Source organism: Podarcis vaucheri, assembly GCF_965113315.1.
Source record: "Podarcis vaucheri genome assembly, chromosome: 8".
Lineage (NCBI taxonomy): Eukaryota > Metazoa > Chordata > Lepidosauria > Squamata > Lacertidae > Podarcis > Podarcis vaucheri.
In genome coordinates this window covers 64,639,649-64,657,532 of record NC_138766.1, presented here as the reverse complement: position 1 = coordinate 64,657,532, position 17,884 = coordinate 64,639,649, and the positions used below count along the sequence as shown (strand labels likewise).

Here is a 17,884-nt window from a genome sequence, read left to right as displayed (position 1 = left end):
ACAGCTGCAACAGCATCTGTCTGGAAGTGGTGAAAAGAAGAAATGACCAGATTCTGAAAAGGTGTTTGCACTTATTCAAAATATATGAAATGGCTGAAAATCAAAGTTGTTGGTACTTGTGTCTCTTATATACAGTGAGCACAGCATGACAGCTTCCCCCCCACACACGAAACGTCAATGTGCATTGATTTTATTTTTACAGGTTTTGCCTTTAAGGTGGTGGCTGGGACTTAATAAAGAGGTTCTGAAGTTAGTTGAGAGAAGACAACAGGGATTGTTCTGTGCCTGTCCCTAAGATGTCGGGATGCCACATAGGTGAGGAATGATAGGGCATTGGAGGCAGGTTGGATTATGGACGTAGGCAGCTGCTGTCTTCTCCACCCGCATCTTAGCTTCCACATCCTCAGTTAAATAATCAGTAAGAGATATGTTATTCTGCATTAACCTGGAATTCAAAAGCGGCACCCAGAGACTGGCAGGGCAGCCACCAAACCCAAGAGTGGGAGAAACTTTGAAACATGGCATATAGACATTAACCGTCTGAGCCAGGGTCCCTTTCCTGGACTACTTTCTGTCAGTACTCCCCTATTCATGACCACACTAATTCAGACCCGCCAGCTTCCCCCATTTGATCCCATATACCAGGCCTTTGGCTCTCCGGATGTTTTGGACTACAATTCCCATAATCCCTGACCACTGGTCCTGTTAGCTAGGGATCATGGAAGTTGTAGGCCAAAACGTCTGGAGGGCCGCAGGTTGGGGATGCCTGCCATATACTCAATCAGAGCAGGGCATAACCTACCAAAGCCTGTCTCCAGATAATTCCATGCCCCCTCCAATAAAACACAAATCCAGGCAAACCTCAAAACATCCAATCCCAGCAAAAATGTTGGAAGGCTGGCCTTTGAGTCAGCTTCCTGAAGTGGCTCCCCTTTGGTGCTGCCACTTTGGAGGCAGTACCTTCTGGACTGGGTCCAGCAGATCAGGATCCACCCCCTGGAAATAGGGTCCAGCCAGTCCCAGTTGTTAATCGGTCTGGGGGCAGACTCTGGCTAATAAAGTCAACATCTAAGTTCTGGACACGATGGAAAAGTTTGTCCCATTGTAATCATTCAGTTTTCTTTGTTTAGAAACAAGTCTCACGTGTTATCATATCAGTTGCCTGATCTTGCCAATTAGATCTAAGCAATCATTGCCACATCAGCAGAACTGCTTCAGTAATGGAAAAAAATCTCCCCAATCTCTTACAGTCTGTTTGCTTGAACTGCTGTAGCATGTCAGCTCCTGTTTTCTGCCTGCTTCTTGATAACACTTTTTTTCCAGGGTGTAAGGCTTTATGTTAGAGGCCCAGACCCAGACAGCATTGCTAACGGTCATGGATGATGGGAATTCTAGTCCAATATCTGGAGGGTCACAGGTTCTCCACTCTTGCTCTAAAGAGTTGCTGTGGTGCATGCGTTAGAAGTAGTTCTGCCACGTGTTCTCACAAGCACATCTCTCCCCCTCCCCCTTATCCCTTACTTTTGCCATATTCATTTACAAACTTGCTCCAGCTTTAGTTGCACACATGTGGTGGTGCCTAGTTAAAGCCCATCTCTTTATCCCTCTCTGCTTGTGCTGTTAGAATAGCCGTCGAGACTGGCAACAAGAGACGCATCTGGAAGGCTGTGCCAGGTGCTGCATCATTAACGCAACACCTGTATATGCAGCATGTGGAAGGAAGTGAGAAAGATAACTGGGTAATTCATTTCCTAAGATGATGCTTGCAAGCATAATATAGTGGCATCCAGAGAGCCATCTTGAAAGAGGCAGTATTTGCTGCTGGTGAAGAATTTTAGAAACGCTGAAGTACATGTAAGTTTAAATATATATATATCTATATTTTAAAAGTATGAATCTGATACCCTTCACATTCTGCCATCTCAGGTAGGCTTGTTTCACCTTATTGAAGAGACAGACCTTTCACTGAAAAATTACACCGTTTTAGCATTAGCTTGCAGATTTAGTTTTCAACCGAGCCATATGCAGTGACAATCAGCTTATTACATTGATGTTCACTGAAACAAATCCAGGAGTCAAGAGAATTTACTATCCATTTACTATCACTTACTTTGTGCTAAGTATTAGAAATCTATCCACCAGTTATTCACAGACTACTCTGCAATCAGTGTACCTATTCACTTTGAAAATAATAATTATTCTTGCAGATAGTGCAGCCCCAGCAGCAGGCTTTTAAAGCATCCCTTTTAAAGTGTTGGGTTTTTTCCCTTGTTTTGTCATTAAAATTAGTCTATAAATTTTAGACAGACTTCAGCTGAATGAAAGTCTATCACATGCCAGACACACATTGATTTCCCCCATTAGATCAATGCTTTCCAGGGCACCATATTATTTATTCATAAGACAGAAAAGGTGCCTGAGAGGCTTTTGCAGAGGTGTAAATCTGTAATCCAGATAACATTGTAGAAGGTTTATTCCAGAACCCCAAGAAATCTGTGCAGTCAAACCTCCCTACCTGCTTCACTCTAAACATACACTCCTTTCTGCAATCATTCATTCATTTGGAGAAAGAACCAGCTATTATTAAAGCTTGAATTGTAACATTTTTAGCTCGTTTTTCTTATTGGTATTCAGGTGAAGCAAGAGTTTTCCATCCTCCTCTCAGTTTCTGAGACAGCTTCTCTTTTATTTCTAATAGGATAATCGTGATCATGACCCCCTTCAGGGGGGAAATTGTTTTTCTGCAAATCAAATTTTTAAATTTTCTCCGTCGTCGTTCAGTCAGCCTAAACACATTTTCAGTATGCATGCTGTGTACTTCCCTTGACCGTAAGAATATTGCATTTCACGCTAATGTCTGTGCATATATCCACACTATTAGCACAGTGTCTACTGACTGTACACCATATAAGCAGAAGTGTTTTTGAGGACTTGGTCATTCTGCAGGATCCATCAACGTATGCAGAATATATTGTTAACCATCTTGAGTAGTTTCTTCAGAGTGCTATCATGGTGCCTGTTTGTAAACATACCCACATATAGGCTTGCACGATTGTTACCTATCCATGTGCAATTAGATGTACTAGTATCTGTGCTCTGATTAGTACATGTCTGAGGTCTCCTTTCAATGTTATGGGAGTTAGCAGTGTCCAGATATGTTGCTCCAGACATACCTTCACAGTCTCCACTGATGCTGGTTGATCTGTATAGCTAAGCCCTTGATAAAAATCAGGACCTTAATTTTTCAGTCAACGAGACATGTTTCCGCTCACAAAATGTACTTTCAGCTTGTCATGTGTTATGCGGTGGAAGCAGCAGTTTGGTAGAAAATCTGTGGTAAAATAAAAAATTAGTAATAGCAAAAGGAATTTATTTAGAGATCATTTAATTTATAGCCAGTTACAGCACTAAGTGTATTTGCTTGCTGAGAATTAAGTATAATTCTTATTAACACGTGTATTTTCTGAACTGCTAAGCTGTACTTATCTGCGGCACTCATTTATTCGTTTAATACTATGTGCTCTACTAATTGATGGAAACTGATGATTTCTGCATCCTTCCTCAAACGTATTCTCACTGATCACCCTGTGACTGCTATAAAGTATACAAATGCAGTTCTTTCAGCAGCAATTTTTCCTTACAAATAGAATCTTTCATGTGGAGAATGTGGAAATCTCTTTCCATTAGCACTTGAAAAATTGCCTTAATCCAAGTTTAGTTCAGACATTTGCCTACTTAAAACTTATATTCTAACCATTATCTCCTCTCTTCCTGATTACAGTAATTTTCTCTGCTCTATCCCCACTTAGAAATTTGAATACTGCTTTCTTGACTGCAGCAAGATAGTGACAGCCTTATTTCCTCTATAGTACTTGGTAACAAGAACACATCTTGCGCTGACATCTCTACTGCTCCCACTGATAGGTACATTTGCAATTGCAAAAGAAGGGGCTGCCTCTATCCTATGAATAAATCAGATTGTTTGGCAGCAGACCCACACATCATAGTTTACCTGTGTTGTCTCTACCCCAGACACACATTAGTTATGTTTATCTTATTATATTACTAATTACTGAACTGAGCCTGGGTAAGCTGAGAGGATAATGTATAGGACTTGATTTTTGCAACTGGGAACCATTCCACATCCCCCCTCCCCACAGTATGGTAGGAGGTGCTACTTAGACCCTCCTGCCTTTTCGCCTGCTTCCCAATATGCTTTCTCGCACATGGGTGCAAAGATAGGGCGTATCTTTTTGCCCTGGGGGTGGGAAATTACCATTTGACCCTGTATCTCTTCTCTACTTTCAAACAGGAATGCTAGAGGTGGGAGTTAGGAACAAGATGTAAATAGCATTGTTCTCATCTTTCATTTTAACTTATTAGCTTCCCATGGCTACATCTCCCTGAACGCATGATCGCTGGAACTGGGGTGGCATCAATCATGTCCCTCCTTCCTCAAAACTCTTATAAAACACAGTATGCAAACTACAGTGGTACCTTGGTTGTCGAACTTAATCCATTCCGTTCGACTTCCACCATGGTTCGAAAAACAAGGCACAGCTTCCAATTGTTTTCAGGAGCTTCCTGCACTCAATCGGAAGCTGCTTTGGATGTTTGGCTTCCAAAAAACATTTGCAAACTGGAACACTCACTTCTGGGTTTGTGGCATTCGGGAGCCAAAACGTCCGAGTACCAAGGCGTTCAACAACCAAGGTACGACTGTACATTGAATGGTCACAGGACAATCCGAAAGTTTACTTCCTCCACGTGGCATGCATCAAATGGCACATTTTATTTGTTTTATATATGGCTTTGTATATACATGGGAATATGTTAGGCTTCAGGGCAGGATACAGAGAAGAAGAAACAAAACTCATATTCTAGCATGGCTGATAACGACTTTATCTATATTAGTCTTTTCTATTTCAAGCTTAATTTATTGTAAAGACATGCTTGAAGAGTTATTAAAGAATAATTAGTTCATGAAAATGAACTACCGAGATAACAGTGCCCTGGGATTTGAAATTAAACACAGAAAGATGCCTTCATGCATTTCATTAAATAGATCTCTTCCTTTGGACAATACAGAGAAGAGGAGGAGAAGAGGATCATTAAGATATCTTGTGGATGTAAATGTTTCATGTGTGCATGCATAAAATGAGTGGAAACTTGTGTTATGCAGTAGGATTTTAGCGCATCGTGCTTGTTGCATAGTTACTCCTGACAGAATGCATGGGTGATGACATTAGCATCACATTATTCATTTGAATGAGCAGGGAGCCCCAGCTCTTCAAATTATCCAGCATTTCGATAACAATATTAGACTTCAGACTTGAAGATGCCACATCTCCTTAAGTAAGTGGTAACCAGTAGAAAATAGAATCAATATTCTAAAAGATTGGTGCAGAATATTTTCATATTTTTGAGGGTAGTTGTGGCTTTACAATGCTGGATCAAACATTCCACAAGGGGAGTAAGGCAATCCGTGTTGATCTATTTGTACATCCTAGCCCCCTACCCATACTAAATTTGCTCTTAGAACACCTGGATCTGAGGATCACAAGGCAATTTACAATATAAAAACACAAAAATACATACCATAACAACAAACAAAAGAACAACCCCCCTGCAACTAAGGATACATAATGAATGCATTAGGTGCGCCTCCCTGGGGAAAGCGTTCCACAAATGGGGAGCCACAACAGAAAAGGCCTCATGTTGCAACCCTCTGGAGCTCTTGTGGACAGGGGAAAAGAAAGAAGGGTATCAGATGATGTTTGCAGAGCTTGGAGCAGTTCATATGGAGAGAGGTGAGTTAACAATGGCAGCAACTGCAGTGGATTGGATCCAGACATAGTCATGTTTAGAACAGACTAAGCATGACTAAGTCAGGATCCAAGCCAATGCTGTAAGCTGCCTGTTTGGTTCAAAAAGCAGAATGGTGTGTGATACCTTGTTTGTAAATATTATTAATTGATATAATCAGAGGGGCTTTAAATCTTTAAATCATAGCCTATCCATCACCCTGGATATTTTAAACACTATCTAAACTGTATTACTCTTGTTTACATTTGTTAAAAAATATTATTTAAAAAATGTAAACTGAAGCATAGTAACTCTTCAAGAATTTACTTATTTATGTTTGTCCAGTGTCAATGCAATGGTAACAGCACAGTTTCACCCCTTATTTAAAACCATATGGGCATGATTACTTTCCACCACTGTTAGCTATGCTGAAACCGTCTTCCTTATTTCTGTCTAATGGAATTTATCTGCACAGCTTTACATTTGATTGTTCGGAGAGCAGCCTATGGAAAGTGCTATTCCAATGCTGTCACTACATGCATTTATAAGTCTTTGATTATGGCAAAGAACTCCTGATGTGCCAACAATATCTGAAAGATAAATGACTACATATGTGGATACTACCTGTAGTAGAACAATCAATTGTTTATTTGTTGTAATGTAGTTATTTTCCAAGCAGGACGTGGGTGGCGCTGTGGTTTAAACCACTGTGCCTCTTGGACTTGCCAGTCGGAAGGTTGGCAGTTTCAAGGCCCCGCAACAGGGTGAGCTCCCGTTGTTCGGTCCCAGCTCCTGCCAACCTAGCAGTTTGAAAGCACGACGAAGTGCAAGTAGATAAGTAGGTACTGCTCCAGTGGAAAGATAAATGGCGCTTCCGTGCACTGCTTTGGCTTCACCAGAAGCAGCTTAGTCATGCTGGCCACATGACCCAGAAAAACTGTCTGCAAACAAACGCCGGCTCCCTTGGCCTGTAAAGCAAGATGAGTGCCGTAACCCCAGAGTCGTTTGCGACTGAACTTAACTGTCAGGGGTCCCTTTACCTTTACTAGTTATTTTCCACTTCAGCATGTTTGGGTAGTATGTTACAGTAACAGTTACAGTTATGACTTCATTTTAATTACATTGTTCATCTTATTACTATAAACTCTTCTTTGCAGTGCAGTGGAAATGTCCACACATGTACTTTCTTTTCTTCTTTTGAAAATGCAAATATAGTCATACCTTGGAAGTCAAATGGAATCTGTTCCGGAAGTCTGTTTGACTTCCAAAACATTAGGAAACCAAAGCGTGGCTTCTGATTGGCAGCATGAAGCTCCTACAGCCAATCAGAAGCCATGGAAGCCCCATCGGATGTTTGGCTTCCAAAAATAGTTCGCAAACCGGAACGCTTACTTCTGGGTTTGCAGCATTCGGGAGCCAAAACATTTGAGAACTAAGCTGTTCGAAAACCAAGCTATGACTGTACAAGCTTTGGCTACCTTGGAATTCAGTATATTTACAGTCCCACTGAACTCCATTCCAAGGGGACTTCCTGTAGATTTCACTACTTAAAAAAGAGAGCTTGCTCAGTTTACCTTTTGATTGCAGGCGGGTGCTGGAGTGATTCTTTTCCAGCTGACCCTGGCATCAGGAAAAGAAATCTCTGAAAATACAACACAAACCCATGCAAAATAAAGAGAAGGCAATAAAAGCATACCCCCTTCTGTTCCTCCAGATATAACTGGAAGTATATAAGCTAATTAAATTTCCACCTTAATCCTATACATCACCCTTAATGTGATGATATATCCATTTCTTAAAGGCATTTTATTTAATTGTTCTATTTTTCATGCCCCATTTCTGTGTCTCTGTGGACTACTGTTAGTATGAATTCTAGTAGGACCTGGAGAATTAGTTAGCCTTGTGGCAGCTGGCACAATAGGATTTTTGATCAAATAATGAAATGCTGTTGAGGGGTGGTCTCCTGGTTTTAAAGCACTTGTGATTCAATGCAACTCTTCCTTATTTACCAAAGAAAATGCACATAAATCACACAAAGATGAAAATGCTTAATGGAAGTTCAATGAAAATGAAGTGTGAGCCTAGAAAATTGCCATAGAAATAAAGAAAAAGCACTTCAAAATTATCCAAGTGTATTGCATCAGTATTCCTAATTTGCTACACTTTGCAGAAAACGACCTCTGATTTCTAGATATGTTAATGATTGATTGTTGCAGATGCTGTCTATATTTTTGTACATTGTAGCTGCTGGGTTGTTTTTTAAAAAATCATTATTAACTCTCTTCCGTTGTCACTAGCAACTGGAATTCCATTCCTGTTATATAATAATCTCTGTGCCCGCAACTGTACCTTGACAGTGGTGCTAAAACAAGATTAGATTAGAAATTAACTTGAAACACTCCTGCGGTCATAATTGTTTATAATTCTAAAGAATAACATTTCACTGTTTGAAATCCAATTGTGTAAGATGGTAATGATTTTCTGCATATGCAGCATCTTACTGACAGCTTCATTTCTGAAGCTTGGTTGCGTATTTTCCCAATATTTTCTCAGTGTGGAAGTGGTGTGAGCAAGTAATTGTTGTGTACTTTGTAAATTCTTATTTTTATCTTTTAAGACACATTCTTATTCCTAACACCATTACAGAATAAGAAAGGAAGGTAGCAAGGATGTTGATTATATTCAGCATAAAGCTATTAGATACTTCTGGTATTGACTATCTCTGGTTAGTATGTACCATTATGTCAAAGAGTCTTTCAGTGCCCATTAGTGAACGCCAAGACTGCAATTCCCATTTTTTGAAACAGCGGGAAGATTTCAGTGGCATATTCTTCTGACTGTTCCATTAGCTGAAGCATTCCCCTTGCTAAATGGAACAGTCCCACTCTCTTTGCTCCCCCCTGTGTACAGTTTCAAGGTTTTTCCTGACTCTCCAGAGCAGGTTTGGGGGAGGTATGTGGGGGGGAGACGGGAGAAAACCCTGTTGTGCTAATAGGATCCCTTGAGATGGCTTCTGCAAACACCAGGTTAGTTGAATCTGAGTCACTGGGTGGTATTCTACAAAGTTTTATTGAGAGCAGACCCACTGAAATTAATGAACATGATTACATTAGATCCATTAATTTCAGTGGGTCTATTGTGAGTAAAACGTTGTTGGCTACCACCAAATAGACTGGATTCAGTTTCTCCTAAGCTTATCCAGGGTTTCTTCTTAAATAAGAAAATCAGTAATGGCAGGAAAGGTCCCTTGCTTTATAATGCTCAGCCTCAAATGTGTGTTATTTAGAGATCTGCAAATATCAGCTTAGCATACTAGCCACTCTCCTGTCCCATGTCTTCTAATGCGCAGTGGACTCTGGCTGGTGGCAATAGTCCAGGGAAGTGGTTGGATGACAAGGGACCCAAAGGTGTGCTAAAGGAGGAAAAAGAGATTACAGAGAAGCTGGAGAAATTCCTTGCATCTGTCTTCACAGCAGATGATATAAGGCAGATCCTAGTGCCTGAACTAACTTTGGCAGAAAAGGAGTCTGGGGAACTGAGACAGATAATGGTGACAATATTTTCACTATTTCTTACCTCAAAAGTGCTGTGTAAGTGAGGGAGAACATGAATATTTCCCCTTGGCATGCTAAAAATTGAAATTGTAGGTGCCTGATGATTGAATGCAGGGACAGAAAACTTGTGGCCCTCCAGATTTTGCTGGACTCCCACTTCTCACCAGCTCCATCCAATGTGAATAATGGTCAGGGATGATGGGGGTTGTAGCCCAACAACATCTGGAGGGCCATAAGTTCTACATCCCTGAAGTTGTGTCTGTGCACAATACATGAGGAGAGATTGTGTGGTCTAAAAGCAAAGATGCTGATGTAGAAAACATTCCCTGAAAGGTGGAGGGTTTTGAAAACCACGTTAATGTATTGTGGCCTGATCTAAAAACCTACTTGAGACATCTGGTGAAGAGTAACAGCTAAGCTAGATGGACGACGTTTTCTCATTCAGCCGCAACAACAAAAAGTCTGTCAAGGCCTGAGGGCCACCTTTCCATGAGACTGGCTCTCATCTCCCCAATTAAGATATGCTTCAGATGACCTGCTCCAAGTTACATCAGTCAGGGAGGTCAAGACAGCCTCAGAAACGATCATGGCCTCTCTGGTAATCAGCCCAGAATTTTTAAATGGCTTTATGAAGGATGTTCACTTTTGCGGGTGTCCTTGAGCACTGCCTGAAAGACTTAATTCCATCAGTTCCCAAATGCCTTCTTGGATAAAGTTCTATTGATGCTGCTGCTTTGGGATTTTGTTGTTTTTTGTTATCGAAGTAAGCGTTAGCCTTGTTGCGGTTTTCAATATAGTTGTGAGCTGCTATGAGTGTAAGATAAAGCAGATATAAATGTTTTAAACAAGTAGTCCAGTAAGATAAGCTTGCTTTTTCTCTATTTTTTCTCTAATTTTGTAGATTCAACGTCCACTCTCAACACCCATGTCCACAACATTATAAAGTCATTGTTTAGATAGAGATATATAGGTTGACAGATGATACGATAGATACAGAAACAATTTTATTTATAAGATTTCTTGCCTGCCCTTCCACCATAAGGTCTCAGGATGGGTTACAACAATATACAATTGTAAAAAAGATAAACCCATTACAAGTATCAAACAAGTAAATTGTTCCAAATGAAACAGAACAGTATAAAATTCGGTATTTACTATTTTACATTTAGTACCCCCATTTGAGTTACCTGTTTTTTATTCCTTTTTATGAATAAGTACATTTTTTTGGAGAGGCAGCTGTTGTTCCTTATATAAAATGTGGGGAAGGAATCAGAGAACAGAGCAGAGCTTCTGCCAACCTCATCAACATCTCAAAATTCCACCTAGGCAGCCTTCATGCATGCACCCCTTTGTGTGTCTAATGTCTTCTTGCTTCCTCCGATTTCATCTATCCTCCCAGCCTTGGTCTCAACTCCATGGAAGGGTGGTGGAAGTGGAGAAAATGAACCAGAGACCAGGGCAGCTATGAGTGACATCCTTTGATCTACAAAGGAAACTAAATACACGGGGATACATTCAAACAGGCTGTGCAGAATGGGGTTCTTTTACTCCTTAGAAATAGCAGACTGGATTGTTTCAAAATAACTAAACCTTAAAAATGTAGCCATTTGCCAACAATTTGTGGTTTTAATATAGCTGGTTTAGAAAACAGATTTGTGTGTTTATCCTGAAATTCTCAGCTGTGCTCTACATTTAACCGGGAGGTTTTGCTGTTGTGAACTCTTGTGATCTTTGAGCAAGAATGAAAACAATCAGTTTGTGCCTTATGTGCTTTATCTGTGGGAGCTATGCAATTAAATGTGGTGAGAAGGTTGTAGTATAGGGTATGCACTGACATTCTGCTAACCCTTCAGGAGATACCCAACCATGAGAATTAATTAATAAAAATATATCTTGGAACTACAAGTTTGTTTTCTGTCTTTGTGCTGTATCTATATACCCAACATATATTAAGCAGGAAGATTTCAGGGGCACTGAATAAATTGCACTATAGGGGAAGAATTTATTTGACAGGGTGATGGATTTAGGCTTGCAAAACTATTTTTAAATTATTAAAACATATGTTGGCTGCTTCACAACTGGGAGGCCCTCTTGCAGATGTACAGACTTCCAAACTTGAACGTTTTTCTAAAGCTTTATGTAAAATGTTCCCATTTAGATCAGTTTTTAGCTGCTCTTGTTAAAACCAATATGGTAATTTTACTTTTTGAATGACCTTTATTTTATCCCATTGGGGCTCTTGGTTGTTTGTTTTAAACGTTGTTATTCATCAGCCATCCAGAAATTCTCAAGATGAGAGAGGCTAAAAATCTTAACATCAATTACATCATGACTGCCAGGAGAAACAGCTGCTGTTATAATTCATAATAATTTCAAAACACACAACTGTTTCTCCAGACTTCTTCCAATTCCATCAATAAAATCATTTTTCATCATTTCTCTGTAGTACTATTTTATTAGTGTGCATCTTAAATTTCTATAGTCTGTTAAAGAAAGTATATTGATGGCTACAACTTTAAATACTGAAAAGCTTTGAGGTATATTTATTTAAATTCCAGGTCCCCCCCAAAAAAAAGGTTCACAATGTTGACTCTATTGGTTGCTAGGTCAGAAACTTCTCAGACCTGGGATTGGGAATGTCTCAATCCAGCATTTATTTTCTTCTGTCTCAGAAGCAGCCCTGCCACACTCCACCCACTTCCCCACTCCACTTCAAATGAAAATAATAAAACACCTCCTTTAGACTCTCCAGTCTCCATTCCTGTCTCTCAGCACTCCAGTCTCCTTCAGTCCATTTTCATCCTCATCTCCTCAAGAAGATCAAAAGGCCATCCAGGACTTGCTGCAGGCCATGAAGACAGCAGGACTTGGCTCCTCCTTCACATGTTCTGCTTGTTTCTGCAGCCCTACACCTTGTGCCAGGGGTGCATGCACACTCCTTGGGTTGCCATATTTCTAGAAGTAAAATTCAGGACACAGAAATTGTTGAGCTTTTTTTTTAGGCAATCGGCCTCAAATTCCAGATCATTTTGCCAACTTTCCTAAATCCCCCCCCCCAGATGCTGGATGAATGGCAACCACATTATAGTCCCATCCTCCTCCTTTTGAGCCCAGCCCAGTTCTTTTACTTACTCTGCGTTCCCTCCCACCACTCAGTCTTGGAGACAGAGGTTAATAGGGAGAGGAGAAGAGGGCAGATTATGTTGAAAGTCTATACAATAATTTGCAGTGATGGAGGTTAATTGGTAGATAGATGAAGGGAATAGAGAAAGGCAGGCCCTGCTTGAGTGTCTATGCAATAATTTACACCTGGCTCCTGCTGAGCTGAAGCTTGCAAGCTGCATACACAATATTCTTAATAAAAAATAGAAACATGTAAGGGTGCTCTCTCCTACTCAAGCCCTCCACCTGCCACCTGGAGGGAATAGGCAAACTTGGGAACATGGTGGAAACATGAAAGCAAATTATATGAATAATTCATATTCTGATTCGAATCCAGTTCCTTTTGTGCCTATCCATGGGTGTTTAATATGAAAAAGTCAAGGCTCTTTTAAAAAATTGCTTGGTTCAGATAAGTCTTCAGGCTTGCATTTTGTAATATTTGCTATCTGCATCTTCTCAGATTTTATAAGGTAATTTCTGTTTGCTTATAAGGGTAATGTGACTTTTATTTCTGTTCAAGTAAGTGTAGTAGATTACATATGCATTTCTTCCACTTAATTGTTTTTCATTTGTTTGTTTTAAAGAGGTGATTTCATTTGGTAGTTGTGACCACTAAGTCCATTAAGGCTAGTTTTATGGTTCCATTATCTAACTCCAGATTGATTGTATAGCATGATTGGTAGCCACAAAACTGCTAGGAATTAAAGGTTGTTGCGCTAGTGCAGATAAACTTCAATAATCAAAATGAGCTCATTAGTGAGCTTTCTTTTCTTTTCTTTTTTTAAAGCAGCTAATAGCAATTCCAACAGAAGTTGTGCATTCTTCCAAATTATTAATCTTGTTAAACCACTCTTGATGGCTATTTTTAGATCCTTTAAAGCTCTTGGGGAAAGTGCAATATGGTTTGACATGGAATGTAACATTGCCACAGAGCAATTAAGCAAGCTGAAAGGCAATTAGAAACTGTGGTTTGTGGAAAGTTATTGAAGCCTTAATGAAAAATAAGTATAAAATGCTAATGGTAGGAAAAAATACTCTAATCAGAAATCTGTTTGGTCTTCAACAGAAAATGCTAAGATAAGAGATTTTATTGGTGAACTCCATTGATTTTGATGGGACTACTCTGAATAAAAAATGTAATAAGAATATTACTTGTTTGGATATTTGCCCTATAACATGTTGGAGATTAATTAATAGTAGATGTGCGGTGAACATGAATCTTGTCAAAACATATATTAACAAATACATGGGAAGATTGTCACTGTCAATCCCCCAAATAGCTAGGATAGTAAAGAAATACTGATCTTAATTCTGCAGTTTATGCTTAATACTGTTCATAATCTAGCCCAGGGGTTGGCAAGGTTTACCGGCCATGGGCCGGATCACTCCCACGGAGATCGTCTGTCAGCCAGACTGGCACAGCGTGATGCCGGAAATTGTATCTGTGCATGTCTGCAGCACCGGAAATTGCTTCTGTGGATGGCCAGATGCTGAAAATCGTGCCTGCGCAGATTGCACAGATGCGATTTTCGGTATCTGCCCGTGCGCAGACGTGAGTTCCGGCGCCGCTCAGTGAGTCCCTGCACTGTGCTGCGCTGGTTTAGTGCAGCACACGGGGGGCTCGCCAAGCAGGCAGCTCAGTTCATGGGCGGCTCGTGGGCCCATGGGCCGCACGTTGCTGACCCCTAATCTAGCCCCAGGAGAAGATGGGATCTAAACTGAATTATTCAAAAACAACATTCAGTGACTGGTTCCTGTGAACTGGTTCCTGTGAATTATTCTGGGTGCATACCAGACGTTGTTCTTAATTTCAAGAAAGGTAAAAGAAACAGTCCAGCACCCATAATCCATAAATGGCTAAAATGAGATCTTTGCTAAGGTTTATGGAGCCATATCCTAGGGGTCAAAGTCCCTTCTCCCCACCCCCTAAAATATTTGAGGGGGCTGGGCCTGTACTGTGTACCCTTAAGTAACCCCAGAAAAAAGCACTGCTAAAAATACTTGAGGCTGAATTATATCTGCAGATCCTTTTGTGAAGGTGAAATTTGGTGGTTTCCGACACCATATTTAGGAATTGCACTGATTTAGGAATTGCCGCATGCTTGAAGGTACAATGTAATTTCAGCAACCAAGTTTAGAGAAACTGTTCACTCAAGATCTGTTCACATGGGGGCAATACCTGTAATTGCCCACATAAATCAGTACTTTAAAAGTCTTGCCCAAGACCAATTTATTAGAATTTCAGTACAGCTAAATATCAGTATAACTAGGGATCACTCCTATTTGCTCTTGCACACTTGGGAGGAAAAGAAATTAAAGGTTCACAAACAGAAGTACAAAAACAACTTCCTAGAGTGGAAAAGGGTAGCAGAGTAATTGAGGAGAGTGGTTGAGGGGAAGGATAAAATAATGCAGCACAAATATTATATTCTGTTGAGAACTGCCCTCTGCCATAGATGGGAAAGTGAAGAATGCCCTATGAAAAATTAAGATGAAAAGCATTGTGTGGACAGTTGTGTTCACATGAGGCAGGGGAGGGGGATAATAAACAACATAAAGCCCCCATACGGAAGCATCCTAAATTAGTTCGCAATCTCCTTCATCAGAGTAAGTCCAAACGCAGACCTCAAGGTTTGGAGATCCAGCCTATTTTCCCCTCCCCCTCCACCCCATCCTGCTTTACAGAACATCTCACTTGGTACAGAGGTCTTGATAACTTGAAACACTATTTTGTGACATTTTGGTTGGACCTGAATGTTTTTTGTTCTTAAAGTACCGGTAATTCAAGAACGAAGCAGTCTGTGAAAGTGGATTACCTCCATAGAGAACCAAAGGATAATTGTGAAGCTGAAGGCTTTACACATGTATAGCTCATTGAAAGTCCACTCCACAGTCACTGAAATGTAAACACAGGCACCAAAGAGTAATAGATACTTAATCCATAGCAATGTTTGTATTTCTAATGAGGTGTGACATATTTCTTGATACTGGAGGGTGGGAGGCAAATTGTATTTACATGAGGATGTCTTTAATGGACCCCTGATGTCTCTTTTTTAGAAAAAGAAAAAAGAAAAGCAGTTTCTGAAGGGAAAGGGAATAACTATTCTCCTTCTGTAAAACATTGCCACAAGCAGCTTCTCCCCATGGAAGGTTCAAAATTTGCATTTTGAATCCTCTATGGTGGGGGACTGAGGGATATTTTGAGAAGAAAAACATCCAAAATAACCCCCCTCGGTATTGCTTTAAAAGTAGGGTTGGGATGTGTTTATGTGCTTCTGAATATAATACAGTGGTACCTCTAGTTATGAATTTAATTCATTCCGGAGGTCCGTTATTAACCTGAAACTGTTCTTAACTAGAGGCGTGCTTTCTCTAATGGGGCCTCTTGCTGCTGCTGCACTGCCGTCACACAATTTCCGTTCTCATCCTGGGGCAAAGTTCTCAACTCGAGGTAACTCTTCCAGGTTAGCAGAGTTTATAACTTGAAGCATTTGTAACTCGAAGTACCACTGTATGCAGTTAATTGTGCTGAATTCTACAGCAATTTGAACATGTTTTCTGTCCCCTCGTCACTCCCCTACAGGATCGATGTTGCACTAGAAGAGTTACCGTAGGTCTAATTTGTTTGTGTTGTCTGTAATACAACATTATTGGGTGCTAAGGAGAACTTGCAGAGCCATGAGGAGTCAACTTGGTCAGAAATAATACTTTAGCCCAGTGGTTCCCAACTGGTGGTCCGTGGACCCCAGGGGGTCCACATAACCCACCCAGGGGGTCTGTGCCACCATTCACATAACAAAAACTACCATAGATGTATCAAAATTTTCAAAGGTAGGGAGTCCATGGCTTGGCTTTTGAAAAATGGGGGTTCCGCAGTACTTACCTAATTGAGAACAACTGCTTTAGCCTTCTGCAAAGGCAGAAGGTAGTTTCGCAACCAAAAGATGTGTAACAGAACACATGTATTAGATAGATGTACATTAAAATGCATATGAAAATAGCATTCAACTGCACTTTGTTAGGAGAAATTGCTTCCTAAGATGTGCATATCAGGCAAGATTGCTTGCAAGCATGTGTGGGCACTATTTTTTAAAAAAATAAACAGATGGAGAAATGTGACGAACTGATTTTAAGACTGGAAGAATGAGAAACTGAGGGGAACCAAAACTGATTTGTCCATCCCTAGCTGTGAGGTAGGTTATGCTAGGAGATAGTGATTGGGTCCAGGGCCATCTGTTGAGTTTTATGGCAGTGAGACTTTGAATACAAGGCTGAAGAGCAGATTTGGGGGGCAAAGTGGGAAAAGAGAGAATGGGGAAGCTATATTGCATAGCTAAAAGTCATTGCTCTAATGTAACTATTTAGTTGGATACCACCCTAAAGTTCCCACTAGTTCCCACTTAACTATAGAGGGAACTAAGTGAACAGTTTGCCTAACCTTACACCAATAAAAGTTAGTCCATTGAAATATATTCCTTTACCCATTTTGTAATTCAAAATGCAGCAGGAGCTACACCTAAGCATTTGTTTTGAATTATTTAATTTGCTGTGAATTTCCTTTGCCAAAAATGAGAAGAAAGTCTTAAGAGCTTGCTTAGATATCACTTTCCAATAATTTAGCCACATTTATTCGGAACATCAAAAAGGAAACGATAAAGTTCTTCTCCTTTATTCATAAAGGCCAGGAAAACATTTTTCAGACATACTAATGTCTGATGGAGAGTGATGCTTATCCTCTTAAATTGAACTCATACTCCTAAAGAACCAGCTAAATAAAAAGCTCAGTTCTCATTTTTTGGCAACTTTTTAATGGATTGTTAAATAAATGCTTCTTTTTTTATTGCAGAAAATAATGGAATTTTTGCCCTTTCACATCAGAAGTTGAAAGAAGCTCTTGGATTGTGACACAGAGGCCATTCTTTATGATTAGGGCATAAGATACTAATACATTTTCTTCTTTTTAATGAGTTTGCGTTTATAACAGTTGCTTCAGGCCACAGTAATTTCAAACTCTTAATGGCCTTCAAAGGAGACTTGAATACTTACTTTCATATTGCTAAAGGCCTGTGTAAGCTGTCCAATATATTGATTTCAAAATAATCTAAGAGAATAAGGTTTGTAAGATAAAAGTCTGTTCTTTCACAACTTCAAGCAACATCTACATCAATGTTTTATACAGAGACTCATTAGGAAAACAACACCATATAATCCTAGCCAAGGCTGTTTTATAGAGGTCAGTAGTTTGAGGAGAAAATATGTAACCAGAAGCCATAAAACATATATCTTTTTATAAAAATATTTCAAAATTATTTAGTGTACTTAAACATATCCCACATAGCCATTGTAGTGACTGTCCACTGATG

General features: G+C 39.9%; 1 protein-coding gene and 1 long non-coding RNA gene across 7 annotated transcripts in view; one reads left to right on the top strand and one right to left on the bottom strand.

Annotated features, from left to right (window-relative positions):
- The window catches only part of LOC309538495, a 151,088-nt gene that overhangs the window by 51,420 nt on the left and 81,784 nt on the right, over positions 1 to 17,884 (bottom strand). The window contains exon 3 of one of the 2 annotated variants that reach the window (XR_014222234.1): positions 10,349 to 12,314. The exons of the other annotated variant lie outside the window; for it this stretch is intronic. This is a non-coding gene — a long non-coding RNA (uncharacterized lncRNA). Of the gene's footprint in view, positions 1 to 10,348; positions 12,315 to 17,884 lie in introns of those variants that run through there. 2 annotated transcript variants of the gene reach the window in all.
- Positions 1 to 17,884, top strand: part of PAG1 (phosphoprotein membrane anchor with glycosphingolipid microdomains 1) — a 94,302-nt gene that overhangs the window by 19,539 nt on the left and 56,879 nt on the right. The gene's annotated exons all lie outside the window — the stretch shown is intronic.